Here is an 8721-nt window from a genome sequence, read left to right as displayed (position 1 = left end):
ATTCAACGAAATTGAAAGAAGCCCTAGGAAAAAAATTCACAATATCTGTAATAAAGCACTGTTGCTTTTCAAAAATTCATTTAACAAATGTCATTGAGCTCCAGTCCTTTTCTCCAGGAATTTATGGGTTTGGAGGAATGGGACCGCTAAGCAAACATGGGTGAATCCCAGGAACTACAAAGTTAAAAGGCGGTTTACTAAGATGACACAGAGGCCCGCCCAGGCTAAGGAGTTGAACTTGCTTAGTGCACTGGAGCAGTGGAAAAGTCGGGTTTTACCTAAAGATGGGGGTATGTTTCTATTTGTGTTTTCGAACAAAAATATGGGAAATGGATTGGTGGGGGACAAGATGAGAGCCTAGAACCAGTCAGGAAGAAGCTTATTTGGGGCATACAAAGGACAGAAGAGAGATGACTGCACTGGTAGCTAGAGAGGTGCAGAGGGTGGGCTCTGGAGCCCCAGGGCCTCGATGGGAAGAATCCAGATGGGCTGCTAGTTGTATAATCTCCGGCACGTTGGTTTCCTAACCGAATTCTCTGTGCCTCAGTTTCTTATCTGTAAAATGCAAGTAACAGAGTTGTTTTGAGGGCTAAATGATTTGATAGATGTAAGGACCTTATAATAGCTGCTAACACCCATCAGTTAGCCACTACCACCACCATCACCACAGCATAGGCAGTATTAGAGAGAGGTGGCAGCATGCATTCCACCTTTCAAGACGTGGAAAATAAAGGATTGGGTGAGTCACTAGGTGTGAGGAGAAGGAAGTCTCATTGCTGATGCCAGCTTTGTGCCTTGGGTAACTGGGTGCTGCTATGCTAAGGTAGGAGGGAGAGCAGGGAGGGTGAAAGTTCAGTTTTACAAAGTAATCCTTCAGAGCTAGCTTAACCTCTCCTTTGCCTTCTAAACACACTCTGATCTGCTCTCTAAGAAGATTAAAACACTGGTCCTTGTTGTCAGCACCTGGGGGGCGGGCTGCAGCAGCTTGCACTTCACTATGAATTTGGAGAGGAGATCAGGAAAAGGTCAGCCCTTTAAGAATGAAAGAATAGAAATTTAAACATGAGAGGCCGGGCGCGGTGGCTCACGCCTGTAATTCCAGCACTTTGGGAGGCCGAGACGGGCGTATCACGAGGTCAGGAGATTGAGACCATCCTGGCTAACACGGTGAAACCCTGTCTCTACTAAAAACACAAAAAATTAGCCAGACGTGGTAGTGGGCGCCTGTAGTCCCAGCTACTCGGGAGGCTGAGGCAGGAGAATGGCGTGAACTCGGGAGGGGGAGCTTGCAGTGAGCCGAGATTGCGCCACTGCACTCCAGCCTGGGCGACAGAGCGAGACTCCGTCTAGAAAAAAAAAAAAAAATGAGAGGTTATGAGTGGGAGAAGCAAAAGCCTTGTGTGAATGTCATGATGGTCAAGGTGTCATTAGACCAAGGCAAACCTGGTTTTATTATGAGGCAGTTTTCATGTACACGCAACAACACAACTACTGTTTAAATCAATGTTTTTAGACCCTTCCCCGATAATCTGCCTTTTAAACAAAAACTCTAAGTGACTCTTCTCATAAATCCAAAGCCTGAAGCTGTATCCTAGCACTTAGCTGTGTGATCGAAGCCAAGGCACACCTAACTCTTCAATAAGGTTCGTTATTGAATGTTTATGACAGATGTTACAAGGATTGGCTTACTTGATTCTCCCAACAACCTGGTAATTTGTCCAAAGACAATGGCAAGCAAGTACTAGAAGCAGGAATCTAGCCCACTTTTCGGTGCCTCAGTGACTCCCTCTGTGATGGGAGGATTACACGTATGTTTTTGTCCATTTGTGCTGCTATAACAAAACATCTGAGACTGGGTAATTTATAGAGAAATTTTTTTTTTTTTTTTTTTTTTTTTGAGACAGAGTTTCGCTTTTGTCACCCACGCTGGAGTACAACGGTGTGATCTCAGCTCACTGCAACCTCTGCCTCCTGGGTTTAAACAATTCTCCTGCCTCTGCCTCCAGAGTAGCTGGGATTACAGCTGCCTGCCACCACTCCTGGCTAATTTTTGTATTCTTACTAGAGAGACAGGATTTCACCAGGTTGGCCAGGCTGGTCTTGAACTCCTGACCTCAAGTGATCTACCCGCCTCAGCCTCCCAAAGAGCTAGGATTACAGGCACGAGCCAGCGTGCCCAGCCAACAACAATAATTTATTTATCACCGTTTCAAACGCTGGGGAAGTCCAAGATCAAAGTGCCAACGTTGGTGTCTGGTGATGGCAGCTCTCTGTTTCCAAGATGGTGCCTCATTGCTCCATCTTCTGGAGGGGATGCATGATGTGTCCTCACATGGTAGAAGGGACAGAAAGGCAAGAGAGCACTTCCATCAACCTTGAGCCCTTTCATAAGGGTATTAACCCCATTCACGAAAGCAGAACCCTCATGACTTAATCACCTCCCAGAGGCCACACCACTTAATACTGTTGCATTGGGGATTATGTTACAATTGAATTTGGGAGGGAAAACTATCATTCAAACCATAGCAACATGTGACACGGGTATTAAATTTCCTGCAATCACTTATTCCCATTTAAAATGATGTGACTGTGTGTGGTGTTTGCTTTTTTAAAAAAACAAACCATGGTATGGATAAGGTCATCAAGTCGTGAAAAACCTAAATAAAAATACACCATAAGAAACATCTCATGTATCTCATAAATATATCCACCTACTATGTACCCATAAAAATTCTAAAAAATTTTTAAAATACCGTAAGAAAAATAAACATGGCCACATTTTAGAAATATCCGGTTTGACCATTTCTAGTCCTGTGGTCTATTTATCAATTATTGGGTTGGATTCTTTTTGTGAAAACAGTTGCAATGACTAAAGATAAAACGTGTGTGTCGGGGGCCTGGTGCAGTGGCTCACACCTGTAATCCCACCACTTTGGGAGACTGAGGCAGGTGGATCACCTGAGCACCTGAGATCAGGGGTTTGAGACCAGTCTGACCAACATGGTGAAACCCCGTCTCTACTAAAAATACAAAATTAGCCAGGAGTAGTGGCTTGCGACTGTGATCCAAGCTACTGGGAAGGCTGAGGCAGGAGAATTGCTTGAACCCAAGCAGTGGAGATTGCAGTGAGCTGAGATCACACCACTGCACTCCAGCCTGGGTGAAAGAGTGAGACTCCGTCTCAAAAAAAAAAAAAATAGTGTGTGTGTATATAATATGTGTGTGAATGTTTTTATAAATACTATTGATAAACTTTGGAATTTGAGTTAGTAATGAACAAATAAAGACAATTCAGCTTGCCTTGCTTGAGTATCTCAGCCAACAATGAGGTAAAAAGGCTCTCCAGCCTATACATATATATATTTTTAAGTTATGTTGCTGGTGGGACTCCACACTCAGCACTTCCTCTTCCAGCATCCAATTGCACCAGGAGTACTGATGGCCCCAGGATCTAGGTTCAAATTGCTGTTCACCTACTTCCCTTGTGTGTGTTCTTGAACAAATTATACTCCGTAGTAGTTTTTAGCTTTCTTCTCCCTTTCTTGAAGGGTATTAGGAAGATTACATGATATATTATAAATTAAGTGCCTATCAAGATCTCTAGTGACTGTTGGTATCTTTCCTTAATGAGAACCCCTCTTTTACAACATAAATATTCTCAAAAATGTGCCCAATGGCCCTCCTGGTAATTCCCTTCAGAATCCTCTCCCTGAACATGTTCAGAGCAGTGGAAACAGGCACGAGGAGTGAGAGCAGAAGACATGGGTTCTAAGCCTTGCTTTACCTCTTGTGAGCACCATGATCTTGGACAAGTCGTTCAACCTTTCTGCCTTTGTCTTTCCCGTTTGGGGAGTGAATATAACTACGCTGCCCTATCTAGATCACAATGTGAGAATGCATGTCCATAAAATTGAGATAATAAAAGATAAAATTCTCTACATGTGCTAGATACTATGGATAACATCCAAGTTTAGTGGAGTTTAGTATGTTACACTACTCTAATGAAAACTATAACAAAACTTTTTAAAAAATCATATACAATACAAATGTGAAACTGATAATGAACCAAAGACCTAAATGTAAAAGCTGAACTATAAAAATTCCTAAAAGAAAACATAGGTGTAAATCTTCATGACCTTAGATTAAGCAATAGTTTCTCAGCTATGACACAAAAGCACAATCAACCAAAGAAAGTATAAATTGGACCTCATCAAAATTAAAAATTTGTGTGCTTCAAAGGACACTATCAAGAAAGCAAAAAGACAACCCTTAGAATGGGAGAAAATATTTGCAAATTTTATATCTGATAAAGCACTTGTATCCAAAACATTTTTTTTTTTTTTTTTGAGATGGAGTCTCACTCTGTCGCCCAGGCTGGAGTGCAGTGGCCGGATCTCAGCTCACTGCAAGCTCCGCCTCTCGGGTCTACGCCATCCTCCTGCCTCAGCCTCCCGAGTAGTTGGGACTACAGGCGCCCGCCACCTCGCCCAGCTAGTTTTTTGTATTTTTTTTAGTAGAGACAGGGTTTCACCGTGTTAGCCAGGCTGGTCTCGATCTCCTGACCTCGTGATCCGCCCGTCTTGGCCTCCCAAAGTGCTGGGATTACAGGCTTGAGCCACCACACCCGGCCTCAAAACATTTAAACACATTTAAAACTCTGATAAGTTGATAATAAAAAGACAAATAATCCTATTCAAAAATGTGCGAAGGATCTGAATAGACATTTCTCCACAGTAGATAAGTCAATAAGCGCACAAAAGGCCGTTCAAGATCATTATTATTGGGGAGCTACAAATCAAAACCACAATGAGATACCAATTTACACCCACTGAGATAGCTATGATAAAAAAGACAGATAATAACAAGTGTTGGCAAGGATGTGAAGAAATCAGAACACCGTGTACTGCTATTGGGAATGTAAAATGGTGCAGCTGCTATGGAAAACAATACGGTGATTCTTCAAAGATTTACACATGCAAAAGTACTATACTATTATGATCCAGCAATTCTACGCTGAATATAAATACCCAAAATAATTAAAAGCAAGGACTCAAGTATTTGTACACCCATGTTCTTAGCAGTATTATTTCACAATAGCCAAGAGTTGGAAGCAACTTAAGTATTTATTGATGGATGAATGGAAAAAGAAAATGTAGTATATAAATACAATGGAAAATTATTTAGTCTAAAAAAGGAAGAAAATTCTGTCATATATGAGGGGTCTTAAGAAAGTTCATGGAAAATGCATATTATGAAAAAACTGGGCCGGGCGCGGTGGCTCAAGCCTGTAATCCCAGCACTTTAGGAGGCCGAGACGGGTGGATCACGAGGTCAGGAAATCGAGACCATCCTGGCTAACACGGTGAGACCCCGTCTCTACTAAAAAAATACAAAAAACTAGCCTGGTGAGGTGGTGGGCGCCTGTAGTCCCAGCTACTCAGGAGGCTGAGGCAGGAGAATGGCGTAAACCTGGGAGGCGGAGCTTGCAGTGAGCTGAGATCTGGCCACTGCATTCCAGCCTGGGCCACAGAGCGAGACTCCGTCTCAAAAAAAAAAAAAAAAAAAAGAAAAAAGAAAAAACTGGCCATGCATGGTGGCTCATATCTGTAATCCCAGCACTTTGGGAGGCCGAGGCAAGCAGATCACCTGGGGTCGGGAGTTCGAGACCAGCCTGGCCAAAATGGCAAAACCCCGTCTCTACTAAAAATACAAAAATTAGCTGGGCATGGTGGCAGGCGCCTGTAATCCCAGCTTTTCAGGAGGCTGAGGCAGGAAAATTGCTTGAACCCGGGTGGTGAAGGTTGCAGTGAGCTGAGATTGCATCACTGCACTCCAGCCTGGGCAACAGAGCAAGATTCCATCTCAAAAAAAAAAAAAGGGGGGAAAAACTATGCATGAATTTCAAAATTTTTTTGCACAAAAATAAACTTGTACTTACTTATTATAACATGTCTGAATGGGATCTAGTCTGAAACATCAATTTGAACAGAGTCCCTTTCAGAGCAACATAAATTCTGCTAAAATTGAAGCAAGAACAAACATCAGTGGTGAAGCTTGATGGTGGACAAATGGAAGCTTTACAGTGAAGCTTGGGTGGAAGAATGATGAAATTGATGCTTTTAAAGCAAACTAAATATGGCCTGAGAAGAAGTCCATACTTCTATATTTGAGTCCTTGTGGACTAACTATAACCTACTGTAATAGGCAGACAAGATTAAAAACTTAGGAGTATGTGCCTGCAACAATCGCTGAGTCTTGGCCAATCCCAGCAGCCATACTTCAATCACTCATAGACTGCTGAGTGTTCAAACTGTGTTCAAATAAGGCAAATGTCAACCTGTAACCAATCCAGCTGTTTCTGTACCTCACTTCCGATTTCTGTATGTCACTTTACTTTTTTTGCCTACAAATTTGTTCTTACCATGAGGCACCCCTGGAGTCTCTCTGAATCTGCTGTAATTCTAGGGGCTGCCCAATTTACGAATTGTCCATTGCTCAATTAAACTCCTTTAATTAGGCTGAAGTTTTTCTTTTAACAATGATTTGCAAAAAGTTTTTGAGGATGATGCACCAAAGAATTCAGCAGTTTACAAATAGATAACTCATTTTAAGAGAGAACAAGATGATATTGAAGATGAAACCTGAAGCAACAGAGCATCCACATCAATTTTCAAGGAAAAAATTAACCTTATTTGTGCCCTAATTGAGGAAGACCAATTATTAACAGCAGAAACAATAGCCAACACCATAGATACCTCAATTGGCTCAGTTTACACAATTCTAACAGAAAAATTAAAGTTGAGCAAACTTTTCATTGGATGGATGCCAAAACAGTTGCATTCAGATCAGTTGCAGACAAGAGCAGAGAACAGAGCATATTTTTTTCCTTCCATATCAGACAGGTAATGTGCCGATGTTGTAACAAGGTTCAAGGGTGGGACACCTCACAAATGAGCATGAACACGCAGTCATCGTGCTCAGCAGCTACAAAAGGATTGAGCAGAGCTTTCAATGGAAATTTTAAACAAGTGGGGTCAGGATCCTGAAGCACTTCCTTGAAAAATCATAACAGGAGATGAGGCGTGGCTTTACCAATAGGATCCTGAAGACAAGGCACAATCAAAACAATGGCAACCAAGAGGTGGTGCAGTCACAGAAAAAGCGGACCAGTCAAGAGCAAAGGTCATGGCAATAGTTTTTTGGGATGCTTGAGGCATTTTACTTTTTAACTCTCTGGAGGGCCAAAGAATGATAACATCTGCTTATTATGGGAGTGTTTTGAGAAAGTTAGTCAAAGCTGTAGCAGAAGATGCCTGGGAAACCTTCACTAGGGAGTCTTTCTCTGCCACAACAATGCTCCTGTTCATTCCTCTCATCAAAATGGGTAACTGTGCAAGCAAGACTTTCAACAGGCTGGACGCGGTGGCTCATGCCTATAGTCCAGCACTTTGGGAGGCCAAGGTGGGTGAATTGCTTGAGCCCAGGAATTAGAGACCAGCCTGGGCAACATGGTGAAACCCCATTTCTATAAAAAATACAAATATTAGCCAGGCGTGGTGGCGCATGCCTGTAGTCCCAGCTGCTCAGAAGGCTGAGGTGGGAGAATTGCTTGAGCCCAGGGGGTAGAGATTGTCGTGAGCCGTGATTGTGCCATTGCACTCCAGCCTGGACTACAGAGTGAGGCCCTGCCTCAAAAAACAAACAAACAAACAAACAAACAAACAAATAGAGTTTCAAAAGGAAATCATTAGGCATCTACCTTACAGTCCTGATTTGCCTCCTTTTGCCTTCTTTTCATTTCCTAATCTTTTAAAAAACCATAAAAGTACACCTATTTTTCTTCAGTTAATATCGTAAAAGAGACTGCACTGACATGGTTACATTCCCAGGACCCTCAGTTCTTTAGGGATGGACTAAATGGCTGGTATTGCTTACAAAAGTGTCCTGAACTTGGTGAAGTCTATGTTGAGAAATACAGTTTATATTTTTTATTTTAACTTTTTTGACAATTATTTAAGATCTTTATTGACAAGTGCTTGCAGTTCATTGACTATTTTGAAAAAACACCAAGTTGTAAACTTTTATTACAAATTTAAAATGAAGTTCTTGTCTCATCTTGACCAGATATGAAACAATTTAAAAATCTTTAGAGACATATTGAGAAAAACCAGACTTTTTTTTTTTTTTTTTTTTAGAAAACCACATTTGTGGCCGGTAGCGGGGGCTCAAGCCTGTAATTCCAGCACTTTGGGAGGCTGACGTGGGATCATGGAATCGGGAGATCAAGACCATCCTGGCTAATACGGTGGGAAACCCCACGTCTCTACTAAAAATACAAAACTAGCCAGGCCGGAAGTGGCGGGTGCCTGTAGTCCCAGCACTGGGAGGCTGAGGCAAGGAGAATGGCGTGAAGCCAAGAGGAGGAGCTTGCAGTGAGCTGAGATCCGGCCACTGCACTCAGCCTGGGTGACAAGGCAGGGCTCAAGTCTCAAAAAAAAGTCGAGTAGCGGTGAAGCTCAAGCCTTTAAATCCCAGCACTTTGGGAGGCCGAGGCAGGCCGAGATCCACAGGAGTCAGGAGATCAAGACCATCCTGGCTAACAGTGAAACCCGTCTCTACTAAAAGCCTAAAAATTAGCAGGCCGAGTGGCGGCCCTGTGGTCCCAGCTACTCGGGGAGGCAGAGGCAGGAGAAATGGCGGGGAACCGGGGAGGCCGGAGCT

The 8721-nt window shown here is 42.7% G+C and overlaps 1 non-coding gene across 1 annotated transcript; it reads right to left on the bottom strand.

Moving 5' to 3' along the window:
• Window positions 1-6892: 6892 nt before the first annotated feature.
• On the bottom strand, window positions 6893-6996 carry LOC116272470. The gene has a single exon (XR_004181151.1). It is a non-coding gene; the product is annotated as a small nucleolar RNA U13 (small nucleolar RNA).
• Window positions 6997-8721: the final 1725 nt, after the last annotated feature.

Source organism: Papio anubis, chromosome 1 (genome assembly GCF_008728515.1).
Source record: "Papio anubis isolate 15944 chromosome 1, Panubis1.0, whole genome shotgun sequence".
In the NCBI taxonomy this organism is placed as follows: Eukaryota; Metazoa; Chordata; class Mammalia; order Primates; family Cercopithecidae; genus Papio; species Papio anubis.
Note: the sequence above shows the minus strand (reverse complement) of the source record. Positions and strands in the feature narration are given on the sequence as shown.